The sequence below is a fragment of the Arabidopsis thaliana genome, chromosome 2 (genome assembly GCF_000001735.4).
Source record: "Arabidopsis thaliana chromosome 2, partial sequence".
Lineage (NCBI taxonomy): Eukaryota > Viridiplantae > Streptophyta > Magnoliopsida > Brassicales > Brassicaceae > Arabidopsis > Arabidopsis thaliana.
This window is the reverse complement of record NC_003071.7, coordinates 11,001-28,030: the sequence shown is the minus strand read 5'-3', so window position 1 is coordinate 28,030 and position 17,030 is coordinate 11,001. Positions and strand designations below refer to the sequence as shown.

The following is a 17,030-nucleotide window of genomic DNA, read 5'->3' as shown; positions in this document are numbered from 1 at the left end:
AGGAACGGATGTGTTGATTCGGGAAGCATCCATTCGCCCCCTATATAAGGAAGGGCGCCCAGGACCATTCTACTCACCACAACACACCGAAAACACAAGAAAACTCACCATTAAAACTCTCTCCCTCTTGGGAGAATAAATAGTCTTAGGATTCGGTAGCCGGGCTATGGCCGGCAATAAAGAAGGAGGGTCGGATCGACCTAACCTCGAGAAGGAAGGTAAGGGATCCTAGACTTTGAGTCTAAGGGTTCTAGGATGTGAGTTAGTAGTCGGATCCTTGAAAGGACCGACTAGAGGGCTGAGTAGTATCCGGGTCATGTGCATCCTACACAAGACTCGGTCCGGGTAAGGATCGGCTGAGGCGGGGACGCGGCTCGGCGGAGGACCGGCGGGTCTTAACTGACCTGCCGAGAATCGGCCGGACTGATGCGCGATCTTCCCCTCTCTGAATTCTCTCCACGGATCTGAGTAGTGTATGGCATATAGAGCATTGCATGGACTTGCATATGATTAAGTAAATAAGATTACTTATGGCTCTATGACTTTCAGGAACGAATGGTGATCGTGGGAAGGACTTGGCTTAGGCGCGAGAGACTCAAGGCCGGGATGATGGGTGGTGATAGTTCGGATAGTCTAGGGATCGATTATATGACTTGTAATAGCTTATATGCAAACTCATAGGTTGTATCGAATCCTTTGCTTAATTAATAAAGTATCCGATTGTTTGTTTACTCTATTCGTCTCATATATTGAATCTCGGAATCATATGAAACGGATTAGACTAGGAAAGAACCTCATAAACGGTTAGGGCCGAGTCACTTAGTGGCTTGGGTCGAGAGAACTCGCCCGGACTTTAGGCAGTCCGGATCGGGGCCTTTCAAGTTGGTATCAGAGCATGCTTGGTTCTAGGACTAGGTGTTGGGTTAAGGGGTATCACCACTCGTCGGCTTGAGAATCTCGCGGTAGTTGTTCTTTACTCCTTTGCGATTTTACTAGGAGTTATGTGGATTAACTTTAGAGGTTTCGCAGATGGGTAAGAGCAGCAGAACGGGAAAGAGTAAGAAGGACAAGGGCATTGTCGAGGAGACTTTGGTTGAGGAGTAAACGATGATCAACGAGAAAACCAGAGTCGGGACAATGTTCGATGGGACAGACTCGGCCGGACCTGAGGCCGGGAAGAAGTCCATAAATGAGGAAGCACCGGAGAGTAGTGGTGCAAGGGACAGCACGGATAACCGGAACAATACTCCAACGGCCCAAGAACAGTGGGATTTGATGAAGGGAATGATGGCGCAACTAGCCACATTGACCAAGGCCGTTGTAGCAGATCCGGTGGTCCTAAAAGGGGATAACCAAAAGGACGATGACTCGAAAGTTGTGGAAGTGAATCCACAACCGAATTATGGGTGGAAAAGGGGAGACTATCTGAGTCTTCTCGAACATGTCTCAAGGCTGGGCACGAGACACTTCATGGGCAGTACGGACCCGATTGTGGCCGATGAGTGGAGGAGTAGACTCAAGAGGAACTTCAAGTCTACCCGCTGCCCTGAGGATTACCAAAGGGACATTGCGGTCCATTTCCTTGAATGAGACGCCCATAATTGGTGGTTAACCGTCGAGAAACGCTGAGGGGACGAGGTCCGGTCCTTTGCGGATTTCGAAGACGAGTTTAACAAGAAGTACTTTCCACCGGAGGCTTGGGATAGGCTTGAATGTGCGTACCTCGACCTAGTTTAAGGGAACCGCACGGTGCGTGAATATGATGAGGAATTTAACCGCCTAAGGCGTTATGTGGGACGTGAACTTGAGGAGGAACAAGCTCAAGTGCGCCAATTTATCCGTGGACTAAGGATAGAGATCCGCAACCATTGTTTGGTCCGAACATTTAACTCGGTTTCCGAATTGGTTGAAAGGGCAGCAATGATTGAGGAAGGGATCGAGGAGGAGAGGTACTTGAACCGGGAGAAAGCACCGATCCGGAACAATCAATCCACCAAACCCGCGGATAAGAAAAGGAAATTTGACAAGGTGGATAACACCAAGTCCCATGCTAAGACCGGGGAATGCGTGACCTGTGGTAAGAGCCACAGCGGAACTTGCTGGAAGGCCATAGGTGCATGTGGCCGGTGTGGAAGCAAGGACCATGCGATCCAAAGTTGCCCGAGAATGGAACCAGGGCAGTCCAAGGTTCTCGGTGAAGAGACAAGGACTTGTTTCTATTGCGGAAAGACTGGACATCTAAAGCGAGAGTGCCCTAAGTTGACTGCGGAGAAGCAGGCCGGACAAAGGGACAATCGCGGGGGAAATGGACTGCCGCCTCCCCCAAAGCGGCAAGCCGTGGCACCGCGAGTTTATGAGTTGTCGGAGGAAGCTAACGATGCCGGAAACTTCAGGGCGATCACTGGTACGTTCTCACAACTCCCTATTCATTATTTCAATAACTGCATTTGCATTGTATCATGCATATGGGAAAGGGGAGGTACTCAGCATTCTAAGGGAATGTGTAGGGACCTTGAGAGTAGGTGACGTAGTAACGCACACTCTATTTGATTCTGGGGCTACACATTGTTTTGTTAGTCCAGAATTGGTTGAAATAGGTGGGTTCAGGAAAGAACCAAACACCGATTATGGAATGGTACGAGCGGCCGGCGGACAGGCAATGTATCCGACCGGACTTGTTCGGGGCATCTCGGTTGTAGTGAACGGTGTCAATATGCCCGCGGACCTAATCATTGTTCCACTAAAGAAACATGATGTTATCTTAGGGATGGACTGGTTGGGGAAGTACAAGGCTCACATAGATTGTCACCGAGGACGGATACAATTCGAGAGGGACGAGGGTATGTTAAAATTCCAAGGAATAAGAACAACCTCGGGAAGCTTGGTAATCTCGGCAATCCAGGCTGAAAGGATGCTCGGGAAAGGATGTGAGGCATATTTAGCCACGATCACAACCAAGGAAGTGGGGGCGAGTGCGGAGTTGAAAGACATTCCGATCGTCAACGAGTTCTCGGACGTGTTTGCGGCCGTTAGTGGCGTACCACCGGACCGGTCAGACCCGTTCACGATAGAACTCGAGCCCGGGACAACCCCCATATCTAAAGCTCCGTACCGGATGGCACCGGCGGAAATGGCGGAGCTAAAGAAACAGTTGGAGGAGTTGTTGGATAAAGGATTCATCAGGCCGAGTAGCTCACCATGGGGTGCGCCGGTTCTGTTTGTGAAAAAGAAAGATGTTAGCTTTAGGCTATGCATCGATTATCGGGGATTGAATAAAGTTACGGTGAAAAACAAATATCCTTTACCCCGGATAGATGAGTTGATGGATCAACTTGGAGGTGCACAGTGGTTTTCAAAAATCGACTTGGCCTCAGGATATCACCAAATTCCCATAGAGCCAACGGACGTGAGGAAAACGGCTTTCCGGACAAGGTACGGCCACTTTGAGTTTGTGGTCATGCCATTCGGATTGACCAATGCACCAGCAGCCTTCATGAAAATGATGAATGGGGTGTTCCGGGATTTCTTAGACGAGTTTGTTATCATCTTCATTGACGATATACTTGTTTACTCGAAATCTTGGGAAGCTCACCAAGAACATCTAAGGGCGGTGCTGGAACGGCTAAGGGAACATGAGCTATTTGCAAAGTTAAGTAAATGCTCATTTTGGCAAAGGAGCGTTGGTTTTCTTGGTCATGTTATCTCGGAGCAAGGAGTATCGGTTGATCCGGAGAAAATACGGTCGATAAAGGAGTGGCCACGACCAAGGAATGCCACCGAGATTAGGAGCTTTCTCGGACTAGCGGGGTATTACCGAAGGTTCGTAATGAGTTTTGCGAGCATGGCTCAACCCTTGACTCGACTGACCGGAAAAGACACCGCATTCAACTGGTCGGATGAGTGCGAGAAAAGCTTCCTGGAGTTAAAGGCCATGTTGACTAATGCACCGGTATTGGTCTTACCGGAGGAAGGTGAGCCCTATACGGTTTATACGGACGCATCCATAGTGGGACTAGGATGCGTTGTAACGCCCGCGATCCTCAATAGGATCGTTGGCTAGGACTTGGACCGAGAGAGGAAGGTGGAGTCTCGGACAAGTGAGAAGGAGCTGGCCATAAGCTCGGACAAAGGGGAAATCATGCAGGCTAAGCTAGGATCGTAAAGAAATCACTTGGGTCAGCTCGCCCAAAGCTCAAGCTCAGCTGGAAGGAGTGACGGTTACTCAGGTCGAGTGACAGTCCAGCTCGGGCAGCTGGACGAGTGACGGACGAGCTCGAGGCAGCTGGACGAGTGACGGTTGAACTCGAGGTAGCTGGACGAGTGACGGACGAGCTCGAGGTAGCTGGACGGGTGACGGACGAACTGGGCGGTTATGGGCGAAGAGATACAACTCTTCGGAAAGGTGCAACTCTTCGGAAGGGCGCAACTCTTCGGAAAGGTGCAACTCTTCGGAAAGGTGCAAGGAACGGATGTGTTGATTCGGAAAGCATCCATTCGCCCCCTATATAAGGAAGGGCGCCCAGGACCATTCCACTCACCACAACACACCGAAAACACAAGAAAACTCACCATTAAAACTCTCTCCCTCTTGGGAGAATAATTAGTTTTAGGATTCGGTAGCCGGGCTGTGGCCGGCAATAAAGAAGGAGGGTCGGATCGACCTAACCTCGAGAAGGAAGGTAAGGGATCCTAGACTTTGAGTCTAAGGGTTCTAGGATGTGAGTTAGTAGTCGGATCCTTGAAAGGACCGACTAGAGGGCTGAGTAGTATCCGGGTCATGTGCATCCTACACAAGACTCGGTCCGGGTAGGGATCGGCTGAGGCGGGGACGCGGCTCGGCGGAGGACCGGCGGGTCTTAACTGACCTGCCGAGAATCGGCCGGACTGATGCGCGATCTTCCCCTCTCTGAATTCTCTCCACGGATCCGAGTAGTGTATGGCATATAGAGCATTGCATGGACTTGCATATGATTAAGTAAATAAGATTACTTATGGCTCTATGACTTTCAGGAATGAATGGTGATCGTGGGAAGGACTTGGCTTAGGCGCGAGAGACTCAAGGCCGGGATGATGGGTGGTGATAGTTCGGATAGTCTAGGGATCGATTATATGACTTGTAATAGCTTATATGCAAATTCATAGGTTGTATCGAATCCTTTGCTTAATTAATAAAGTATCCGATTGTTTGTTTACTCTATTCGTCTCATATATTGAATCTCGGAATCATATGAAACGGATTAGACTAGGAAAGAACCTCATAAACGGTTAGGGCCGAGTCACTTAGTGGCTTGGGTCGAGAGAACTCGCCCGGACTTTAGGCAGTCCGGATCGGGGCCTTTCAAGTTGGTATCAGAGCATGCTTGGTTCTAGGACTAGGTGTTGGGTTAAGGGGTATCACCACTCGTCGGCTTGAGAATCTCGCGGTAGTTGTTCTTTACTCTTTTGCGATTTTACTAGGAGTTAGGTGGATTAACTTTAGAGGTTTCGCAGATGGGTAAGAGCAGCAAAACGGGAAAGAGTAAGAAGGACAAGGGCATTGTCGAGGAGACTTTGGTTGAGGAGGAAACGATGATCAACGAGAAAACCAGAGTCGGGACGATGTTCGATGGGACAGACTCGGCCGGACCTGAGGCCGGGAAGAAGTCCATAAATGAGGAAGCACCGGAGAGTAGTGGTGCAAGGGACATCACGGATAACCGGAATAATACTCCAACGGCCCAAGAACAGTGGGATTTGATGAAGGGAATGATGGCGCAACTAGCCACATTGACCAAGGCCGTTGTAGCAGATCCGGTGGTCCTAAAAGGGGATAACCAAAGGGACGATGAATCGGAAGTTGTGGAAGTGAATCCCCAACCGAATTATGGGCGGAAAAGGGGAGACTATCTGAGTCTTCTCGAACATGTCTCAAAGCTGGGCACGAGACACTTCATGGGCAGTACGGACCCTATTATGGCCGATGAGTGGAGGAGTAGACTCAAGAGGAACTTCAAGTCTACCCGCTGCCCTGAGGATTACCAAAGGGACATTGCAGTCCATTTCCTTGAAGGAGACGCCCATAATTGGTGGTTAACCATCGAGAAACGCAGAGGGGACGAGGTCCGGTCCTTTGCGGATTTCGAAGACGAGTTTAACAAGAAGTACTTTCCACCGGAGGCTTGGGATAGGCTTGAATGTGCGTACCTCGACCTAGTTCAAGGGAACCGCACGGTGCGTGAATATGATGAGGAATTTAACCGCCTAAGGCGTTATGTGGGACGTGAACTTGAGGAGGAACAAGCTCAAGTGCGCCGATTTATCCGTGGACTAAGGATAGAGATCCGCAACCATTGTTTAGTCCGGACATTCAACTCGGTTTCCGAATTGGTTGAAAGGGCAGCAATGATTGAGGAAGGGATCGAGGAGGAGAGGTACTTGAACCGGGAGAAAGCACCGATCCGGAACAATCAATCCACTAAACCCGCGGATAAGAAAAGGAAATTTGACAAGGTGGATAACACCAAGTCCGATGCTAAGACCGGGGAATGCGTGACCTGTGGTAAGAGCCACAGCGGAACTTGCTGGAAGGCCATAGGTGCATGTGGCCGGTGTGGAAGCAAGGACCATGCGATCCAAAGTTGCCCGAGAATGGAACCAGGGCAGTCCAAGGTTCTCGGTGAAGAGACAAGGACTTGTTTCTATTGCGGAAAGACTGGACATCTAAAGCGAGAGTGCCCTAAGTTGACTGCGGAGAAGCAGGCCGGACAAAGGGACAATCGCGGGGGAAATGGACTGCCGCCTCCCCCAAAGCGGCAAGCCGTGGCACCGCGAGTTTATGAGTTGTCGGAGGAAGCTAACGATGCCAGAAACTTCAGGGCGATCACTGGTACGTTCTCACAACTCCCTATTCATTATTTCAATAACTGCATTTGCATTGCATCATGCATATGGGAAAGGGGAGGTACTCAGCATTCTAAGGGAATGTGTAGGGACCTTGAGAGTAGGTGACGTAGTAACGCACACTCTATTTGATTCTGGGGCTACACATTGTTTTGTTAGTCCAGAATTGGTTAAAATAGGTGGGTTCAGGAAAGAACCAAACACCGATTATGGAATGGTACGAGCGGCCGGCGGACAGGCAATGTATCCGACCGGACTTGTTCGGGGCATCTCGGTTGTAGTGAACGGTGTCAATATGCCCGCGGACCTAATCATTGTTCCACTAAAGAAACATGATGTTATCTTAGGGATGGACTGGTTGGGGAAGTACAAGGCTCACATAGATTGTCACCGAGGACGGATACAATTCGAGAGGGACGAGGGTATGTTAAAATTCCAAGGAATAAGAACAACCTCGGGAAGCTTGGTAATCTCGGCAATCCAGGCTGAAAGGATGCTCGGGAAAGGATGTGAGGCATATTTAGCCACGATCACAACCAAGGAAGTGGGGGCGAGTGCGGAGTTGAAAGACATTCCGATCGTCAACGAGTTCTCGGACATGTTTGCGGCCGTTAGTGGTGTACCACCGGACCGGTCAGACCCGTTCACGATAGAACTCGAGCCCGGGACAACCCCCATATCTAAAGCTCCGTACCGGATGGCACCGGCGGAAATGGCGGAGCTAAAGAAACAGTTGGAGGAGTTGTTGGATTCATCAGGCCGAGTAGCTCACCATGGGGTGCGCCGGTTCTGTTTGTGAAAAAGAAAGATGGTAGCTTTAGGCTATGCATCGATTATCGGGGATTGAATAAAGTTACGGTGAAAAACAAATATCCTTTACCCCGGATAGATGAGTTGATGGATCAACTTGGAGGTGCACAGTGGTTTTCAAAAATCGACTTGGCCTCAGGATATCACCAAATTCCCATAGAGCCAACGGACGTGAGGAAAACGGCTTTCCGGACAAGGTACGGCCACTTTGAGTTTGTGGTCATGCCATTCGGATTGACCAATGCACCAGCAGCCTTCATGAAAATGATGAATGGGGTGTTCCGGGATTTTTTAGACGAGTTTGTTATCATCTTCATTGACGATATACTTGTTTACTCGAAATCTTGGGAAGCTCACCAAGAACATCTAAGGGCGGTGCTGGAACGGCTAAGGGAACATGAGCTATTTGCAAAGTTAAGTAAATGCTCATTTTGGCAAAGAAGCGTTGGTTTTCTTGGTCATGTTATCTCGGACCAAGGAGTATCGGTTGATCCGGAGAAAATACGGTCGATAAAGGAGTGGCCACGACCAAGGAATGCCACCGAGATTAGGAGTTTTCTCGGACTAGCGGGGTATTACCGAAGGTTCGTAAGGAGTTTTGCGAGCATGGCCCAACCCTTGTCTCGACTGACCGGAAAAGACACCGCATTCAATTGGTCGGATGAATGCGAGAAAAGCTTCCTGGAGTTAAAGGCCATGTTGACTAATGCACCAGTATTGGTCTTACCGGAGGAAGGTGAGCCATATACGGTTTATACGGACGCATCAATAGTGGGACTAGGATGCGTACTGATGCAAAAGGGGAGTGTTATCGCATACGCATCAAGGCAATTGCGGAAACATGAGAAGAACTACCCTACGCATGATTTGGAAATGGCCGCGGTAGTATTTGCCTTGAAGATTTGGCGATCATACTTGTATGGTGCTAAAGTTCAAATCTATACTGACCACAAAAGCCTAAAGTACATATTCACCCAGCCGGAGTTGAATCTAAGGCAAAGAAGGTGGATGGAACTTGTGGCGGATTACGACTTGGATATAGCGTACCATCCGGGCAAGGCCAACCAAGTCGCCGACGCCCTGAGTAGGAGGCGTTCGGAAGTTGAGGCGGAACGGAGCCAAGTGGACTTGGTTAACATGATGGGGACATTGCATGTGAATGCCTTGTCTAAAGAAGTTGAACCCTTAGGGTTGGGAGCCGCCGATCAGGCCGACCTGCTTAGTAGGATCCGGCTGGCTCAGGAACGGGACGAGGAGATAAAAGGATGGGCACTAAACAATAAGACCGAGTACCAAACCTCGAACAATGGTACAATCGTGGTGAACGGTCGAGTATGTGTGCCGAACGATAGGGCATTAAAGGAGGAGATCCTAAGAGAGGCCCATCAATCGAAGTTCTCAATCCATCATGGGTCGAACAAGATGTACCGCGACCTTAAAAGGTACTACCATTGGGTAGGAATGAAGAAAGACGTGGCCAGATGGGTGGCCAAGTGCCCGACTTGTCAACTGGTCAAAGCGGAGCATCAAGTACCAAGTGGGTTGTTACAAAACCTACCTATACCGGAATGGAAGTGGGACCACATAACGATGGACTTCGTCACCGGACTGCCAACGGGGATCAAGTCCAAACACAATGCGGTATGGGTTGTGGTAGACCGATTGACTAAGTCTGCGCACTTCATGGCGATCTCGGATAAGGATGGAGCAGAAATCATTGCCGAGAAGTACATAGACGAGATCGTGCGGCTACATGGGATTCCGGTTAGTATAGTGTCAGACCGAGACACAAGGTTCACGTCAAAGTTTTGGAAGGCTTTCCAAAAGGCCTTAGGAACTCGAGTGAACCTAAGTACTGCCTACCACCAACAGACGGACGGACAGTCCGAACGAACGATTCAAACCCTCGAGGACATGTCGAGGGCATGCGTCTTGGATTGGGGAGGAAACTGGGAGAAATATCTAAGGTTAGTAGAATTTGCATACAATAATAGTTTTCAAGCTAGTATTGGTATGTCTCCCTATGAGGCGTTGTATGGACGAGCTTGTAGAACACCGTTGTGTTGGACGCCCGTGGGCGAACGTCGGTTGTTTGGACCTACGATCGTGGATGAAACCACGGAGAGAATGAAGTTCTTAAAAATCAAGTTAAAGGAAGCCCAAGATCGACAGAAAAGCTACGCCAACAAACGTCGAAAGGAATTGGAATTCCAAGTACGAGATTTGGTGTACTTAAAGGCGATGACCTACAAAGGGGCAGGGCGATTCACCTCAAGGAAAAAGTTAAGCCCAAGGTATGTTGGCCCGTACAAGGTGATCGAACGAGTAGGGGCGGTGGCATACAAACTTGACCTTCCTCCAAAATTAAATGCGTTTCACAACGTCTTCCATGTGTCACAATTACGGAAGTGTTTAAGTGATCAAGAAGAAAGCGTGGAAGATATACCTCCCGGGTTAAAGGAGAATATGACGGTGGAAGCATGGCCAGTACGGATCATGGACCGAATGACGAAAGGGACTCGGGGAAAATCAAGGGATTTGTTAAAAGTCTTGTGGAATTGTGGAGGCCGTGAGGAATATACTTGGGAAACCGAGAATAAGATGAAGGCCAATTTTCCGGAGTGGTTCAAGGAGATGGGTAAAGATCAACTTGATGCGGATTCGAGGACGAATCCAATTCAAGGGGGGGAGACTTGTAATGCCCGCGATCCTCAATAGGATCGTTGGCTAGGACTTGGACCGAGAGAGGAAGGTGGAGTCTCGGACAAGTGAGAAGGAGCTGGCCATAAGCTCGGACAAAGGGGAAATCATGCAGGCTAAGCTAGGATCGTAAAGAAATCACTTGGGTCAGCTCGCCCAAAGCTCAAGCTCAGCTGGAAGGAGTGACGGTTACTCAGGTCGAGTGACAGTCCAGCTCGGGCAGCTGGACGAGTGACGGACGAGCTCGAGGCAGCTGGACGAGTGACGGTTGAACTCGAGGTAGCTGGACGAGTGACGGACGAGCTCGAGGTAGCTGGACGGGTGACGGACGAACTGGGCGGTTATGGGCGAAGAGATACAACTCTTCGGAAAGGTGCAACTCTTCGGAAGGGCGCAACTCTTCGGAAAGGTGCAACTCTTCGGAAAGGTGCAAGGAACGGATGTGTTGATTCGGAAAGCATCCATTCGCCCCCTATATAAGGAAGGGCGCCCAGGACCATTCCACTCACCACAACACACCGAAAACACAAGAAAACTCACCATTAAAACTCTCTCCCTCTTGGGAGAATAATTAGTTTTAGGATTCGGTAGCCGGGCTGTGGCCGGCAATAAAGAAGGAGGGTCGGATCGACCTAACCTCGAGAAGGAAGGTAAGGGATCCTAGACTTTGAGTCTAAGGGTTCTAGGATGTGAGTTAGTAGTCGGATCCTTGAAAGGACCGACTAGAGGGCTGAGTAGTATCCGGGTCATGTGCATCCTACACAAGACTCGGTCCGGGTAGGGATCGGCTGAGGCGGGGACGCGGCTCGGCGGAGGACCGGCGGGTCTTAACTGACCTGCCGAGAATCGGCCAGACTGATGCGCGATCTTCCCCTCTCTGAATTCTCTCCACGGATCCGAGTAGTGTATGGCATATAGAGCATTGCATGGACTTGCATATGATTAAGTAAATAAGATTACTTATGGCTCTATGACTTTCAGGAACGAATGGTGATCGTGGGAAGGACTTGGCTTAGGCGCGAGAGACTCAAGGCCGGGATGATGGGTGGTGATAGTTCGGATAGTCTAGGGATCGATTATATGACTTGTAATAGCTTATATGCAAATTCATAGGTTGTATCGAATCCTTTGCTTAATTAATAAAGTATCCGATTGTTTGTTTACTCTATTCGTCTCATATATTCAATCTCGGAATCATATGAAACGGATTAGACTAGGAAAGAACCTCATAAACGGTTAGGGCCGAGTCACTTAGTGGCTTGGGTCGAGAGAACTCGCCCGGACTTTAGGCAGTCCGGATCGGGGCCTTTCATGCGTACTGATGCAAAAGGGGAGTGTTATCGCATACGCATCAAGGCAATTGCGGAAACATGAGAAGAATTACCCTACGCATGATTTGGAAATGGCCGCGGTAGTATTTGCCTTGAAAATTTGGCGATCATACTTGTATGGTGCTAAAGTTCAAATCTATACTGACCACAAAAGCCTAAAGTACATATTCACCCAGCCGGAGTTGAATCTAAGGCAAAGAAGGTGGATGGAGCTTGTGGCGGATTACGACTTGGATATAGCGTACCATCCGGGCAAGGCCAACCAAGTCGCCGACGCCCTGAGTAGGAGGCGCTCGGAAGTTGAGGCGGAACGGAGCCAAGTGGACTTGGTTAACATGATCGGGACATTGCATGTGAATGCCTTGTCTAAAGAAGTTGAACCCTTAGGGTTGGGAGCCGCCGATCAGGCCGACCTGCTTAGTAGGATCCGGCTGGCTCAGGAACGGGACGAGGAGATAAAAGGATGGGCACTAAACAATAAGACCGAGTACCAAACCTCGAACAATGGTACAATCATGGTGAACGGTCGAGTATGTGTGCCGAACGATAGGGCATTAAAGGAGGAGATCCTAAGAGAGGCCCATCAATCGAGGTTCTCAATCCATCCTGGGTCAAACAAGATGTACTGCGACCTTAAAAGGTACTACCATTGGGTAGCAATGAAGAAAGACGTGGCCAGATGGGTGGCCAAGTGCCCGACTTGTCAACTGGTCAAAGCGGAGCATCAAGTACCAAGTGGGTTGTTACAAAACCTACCTATACCGGAATGGAAGTGGGACCACATAACGATGGACTTCGTCACCGGACTGCCAACGGGGATCAAGTCCAAACACAATGCGGTATGGGTTGTGGTAGACCGATTGACTAAGTCTGCGCACTTCATGGCGATCTCGGATAAGGATGGAGCAGAAATCATTGCCGAGAAGTATATAGACGAGATCGTGCGGTTACATGGGATTCCGGTTAGTATAGTGTCAGACCGAGACACAAGGTTCACGTCAAAGTTTTGGAAGGCTTTCCAAAAGGCCTTAGGAACTCGAGTAAACCTAAGTACTGCCTACCACCCACAGACGGACGGACAGTCCGAACGAACGATTCAAACCCTCGAGGACATGTTGAGGGCATGCGTCTTGGATTGGGGAGGAAACTGGGAGAAATATCTAAGGTTAGTAGAGTTTGCATACAATAATAGTTTTCAAGCTAGTATTGGTATGTCTCCCTATGAGGCGTTGTATGGACGAGCTTGTAGAACACCGTTGTGTTGGACGCCCGTGGGCAAACGTCGGTTGTTTGGACCTACGATCGTGGATGAAACCACGGAGAGAATGAAGTTCTTAAAAATCAAGTTAAAGGAAGCCCAAGATCGACAGAAAAGCTACGCCAACAAACGTCGAAAGGAATTGGAATTCCAAGTACGAGATTTGGTGTACTTAAAGGCGATGACCTACAAAGGGGCAGGGCGATTCACCTCAAGGAAAAAGTTAAGCCCAAGGTATGTTGGCCCGTACAAGGTGATCGAACGAGTAGGGGCGGTGGCATACAAACTTGACCTTCCTCCAAAATTAAATGCGTTTCACAACGTCTTCCATGTGTCACAATTACGGAAGTGTTTAAGTGATCAAGAAGAAAGCGTGGAAGATATACCTCCCGGGTTAAAGGAGAATATGACGGTGGAAGCATGGCCGGTACGGATCATGGACCGAATGACGAAAGCGACTCGGGGAAAATCAAGGGATTTGTTAAAAGTCTTGTGGAATTGTGGAGGCCGTGAGGAATACACTTGGGAAACCGAGAATAAGATGAAGGCCAATTTTCCGGAGTGGTTCAAGGAGATGGGTAAAGATCAACTTGATGCGGATTCGAGGACGAATCCAATTCAAGGGGGGGAGACTTGTAACGCCCGCGATCCTCAATAGGATCGTTGGCTAGGACTTGGTCCGAGAGAAGAAGGTGGAGTCTCGGACAAGTGAGAAGGAGCTGGCTATAAGCTCGGACAAAGGGGAAATCATGCAGGCTAAGCTAGGATCGTAAAGAAATCACTTGGGTCAGCTCGCCCAAAGCTCAAGCTCAGCTGGAAGGAGTGACAGTTACTCAGGTCGAGTGACAGTCCAGCTCGGGCAGCTGGACGAGTGACGGTTGAGCTCGAGGCAGCTGGACGAGTGACGGTTGAGCTCGAGGTAGCTGGACGAGTGACGGACGAGCTCGAGGTAGCTGGACGAGTGACGGACGAGCTCGAGGTAGCTGGACGAGTGACGGACGAACTGGGCGGTTATGGGCGAAGAGATACAACTCTTCGGAAAGGTGCAACTCTTCGGAAGGGCGCAACTCTTCGGAAAGGTGCAACTCTTCGGAAAGGTGCAAGGAACGGATGTGTTGATTCGGGAGCATCCATTCGCCCCCTATATAAGGAAGGGCGCCCAGGACCATTCTACTCACCACAACACACCGAAAACACAAGAAAACTCACCATTAAAACTCTCTCCCTCTTGGGAGAATAAATAGTCTTAGGATTCGGTAGCCGGGCTGTGGCCGGCAATAAAGAAGGAGGGTCGGATCGACCTAACCTCGAGAAGGAAGGTAAGGGATCCTAGACTTTGAGTCTAAGGGTTCTAGGATGTGAGTTAGTAGTCGGATCCTTGAAAGGACCGACTAGAGGGCTGAGTAGTATCCGGGTCATGTGCATCCTACACAAGACTCGGTCCGGGTAGGGGTCGGCTGAGGCGGGGACGCGGCTCGGCGGAGGACCGGCGGGTCTTAACTGACCTGCCGAGAATCGGCCGGACTGATGCGCGATCTTCCCCTCTCTGAATTCTCTCCACTGATCCGAGTAGTGTATGGCATATAGAGCATTGCATGGACTTGCATATGATTAAGTAAATAAGATTACTTATGGCTCTATGACTTTCAGGAACGAATGGTGATCGTGGGAAGGACTTGGCTTAGGCGCGAGAGACTCAAGGCCGGGATGATGGGTGGTGATAGTTCGGATAGTCTAGGGATCGATTATATGACTTGTAATAGCTTATATGCAAACTCATAGGTTGTATCGAATCCTTTGCTTAATTAATAAAGTATCCGATTGTTTGTTTACTCTATTCGTCTCATATATTGAATCTCGGAATCATATGAAACGGATTAGACTAGGAAAGAACCTCATAAACGGTTAGGGCCGAGTCACTTAGTGGCTTGGGTCGAGAGAACTCGCCCGGACTTTAGGCAGTCCGGATCGGGGACTTTCAGACCTTCAGAGGCAGGTGGTGGGAGTGAGTCCAGCGGTACAACCGAAGAAGACTCAGCAGCAGGTGACACCTAGCAAGGGCGGCAAGCCTGCACAGGGGCAGAAGAGGAAGTGGGATCATCCTTCCAGAGCTGGACAGGGTGGTCGTGCAGGATGTTTTTCTTGTGGGAGCCTTGACCACAAGGTGGCGGATTGCACGCAGCGAGCTGAGATGAGGGAGTGCTACCACTGTAGGGAGAGGGGACATCTCCACGTCAAGGTTGCTGGAGGGCAGTTTCTAGCGGTTCTTGGGAGAGCGAAGGGTGTAGATATTCAGATTGCAGGGGGGTCAATGCCAGCAGATTTGATTATCAGCCTTGTAGAGTTGTATGATGTTATTCTGGGAATGGATTGGTTGGATCATTACAGAGTACATCTTGACTCCCACCGTGGGAGAGTTTCTTTTGAGCGGCCAGAGGGAAGGTTGGTTTATCAGGGAGTGAGACCTACCTCAGGGAGTCTCGTCATCTCAGCAGTGCAGGCAGAGAAAATGATCGAGAAGGGATGCCGGTATCTATGCCGGAGTCTGTGGGGCAGGTAGCAGTGAGCGACATTCGGGAGGATGTGTTTCAATCGTTGCAGGGATTACCACCATCACGGTCTGATCCTTTCACGATTGAGTTGGAACCAGGGACAGCGCCGTTGTCTAAGGCACCCTACAGGATGGCTCCAGCAGAGATGGCAGAGCTAAAGAAGCAGCTAGAGGATTTGTTGGGTAAGGGATTCATTCGTCCTAGTACTTCACCTTGGGGAGCACCGGTGTTATTTGTGAAGAAGAAGGACGGGAGTTTCCGCTTATGTATTGACGACCGGGGGTTGAACCGGGTCACTGTGAAGAACAAGTACCCTTTGCCAAGGATCGATGAGTTGTTGGACCAGTTGTGGGGTGGTACTTGTTTCTCCAAAATCGATTTGACGTCGGGTTATCACCAGATCCCGATAGCGGAGGCAGATGTTCGCAAGACTGCTTTCAGGACAAGATATGGACATTTTGAGTTCGTGGTGATGCCTTTCGGGTTGACTAATGCACCTGCAGCGTTCATGAGGTTGATGAACAGCGTGTTCCAGGAGTTTTTGGATGAGTTTGTGATCATCTTTATTGATGACATTCTGGTGTATTCTAAGAGTCCTGAGGAGCATGAGGTACATCTAAGGAGAGTGATGGAGAAGCTGCGGGAGCAGAAGTTGTTCGCTAAGTTGAGTAAGTGCAGTTTCTGGCAGAGAGAAATGGGTTTTCTGGGTCACATTGTTTCTGCAGAGGGAGTTTCAGTGGATCCAGAGAAGATTGAGGCTATCAGAGATTGGCCTAGACCGACGAATGCCACTGAGATCAGGAGTTTTCTTGGGTTGGCAGGGTATTACAGGAGGTTCGTCAAGGGGTTTGCGAGTATGGCACAGCCGATGACTAAGCTGACGAGGAAGGATGTTCCTTTTGTGTGGTCACCGGAGTGCGAGGAGGGTTTCGTGAGCCTGAAGGAGATGTTGACGAGTACACCAGTGTTAGCATTGCCAGAGCATGGACAGCCTTACATGGTGTATACTGATGCCTCGAGAGTTGGTTTGGGTTGTGTTCTAATGCAGCGTGGGAAGGTTATTGCTTATGCATCACGACAGTTGAGGAAGCATGAGGGCAACTATCCTACTCCCGATTTGGAGATGGCTACAGTAATCTTTGCCTTGAAGATTTGGAGGTCTTATCTTTGTGGCGGGAAAGTGCAGGTGTTCACGGATCATAAGAGTTTGAAGTATATCTTCACTCAGCGAGAGCTGAACCTGAGGCAGAGGCGATGGATGGAGCTGGTGGCTGATTATGATCTGGAGATAGCTTACCATCCTGGTAAGGCTAATGTGGTTGCAGACGCGTTGAGCCGTAAGCGCGTGGGCGCGGCTCCAGGGCAGAGTGTTGAGGCCTTGGTGAGTGAGATTGGTGCTTTGCGGTTGTGTGCTGTGGCACGAGAGCCATTAGGATTGGAAGCCGTGGATCGAGCAGATCTTCTGACTAGAGTTTGGTTGGCTCAGGAGAAGGATGAGGG

At 49.7% G+C, this 17,030-nt stretch overlaps 4 pseudogenes across 4 annotated transcripts in view; all 4 read left to right on the top strand.

Annotated features, from left to right (window-relative positions):
- Positions 1–1,107: 1,107 nt before the first annotated feature.
- Positions 1,108–4,060, top strand: AT2G01028 (annotated as a pseudogene; the record flags this gene model as incomplete). The annotated part of the gene is made up of 1 exon: positions 1,108–4,060.
- Positions 4,061–5,490: 1,430 nt separating this feature from the next.
- Positions 5,491–10,407, top strand: AT2G01026 (annotated as a pseudogene; the record flags this gene model as incomplete). Its single annotated transcript has 1 exon — positions 5,491–10,407.
- Positions 10,408–11,653: 1,246 nt separating this feature from the next.
- On the top strand, positions 11,654–13,636 carry AT2G01024 (annotated as a pseudogene; the record flags this gene model as incomplete). Its single annotated transcript has 1 exon — positions 11,654–13,636.
- A 1,533-nt stretch (positions 13,637–15,169) lies between these two features.
- AT2G01022 overlaps positions 15,170–17,030 on the top strand; it is a pseudogene marked incomplete at both ends in the record, with an annotated part of 2,384 nt that continues 523 nt past the window's right edge. Inside the window, one exon of the mRNA in view lies at positions 15,170–17,030. This exon is cut by the window's right edge and continues 523 nt beyond it. The product of the transcript in view is annotated as an uncharacterized protein (mRNA).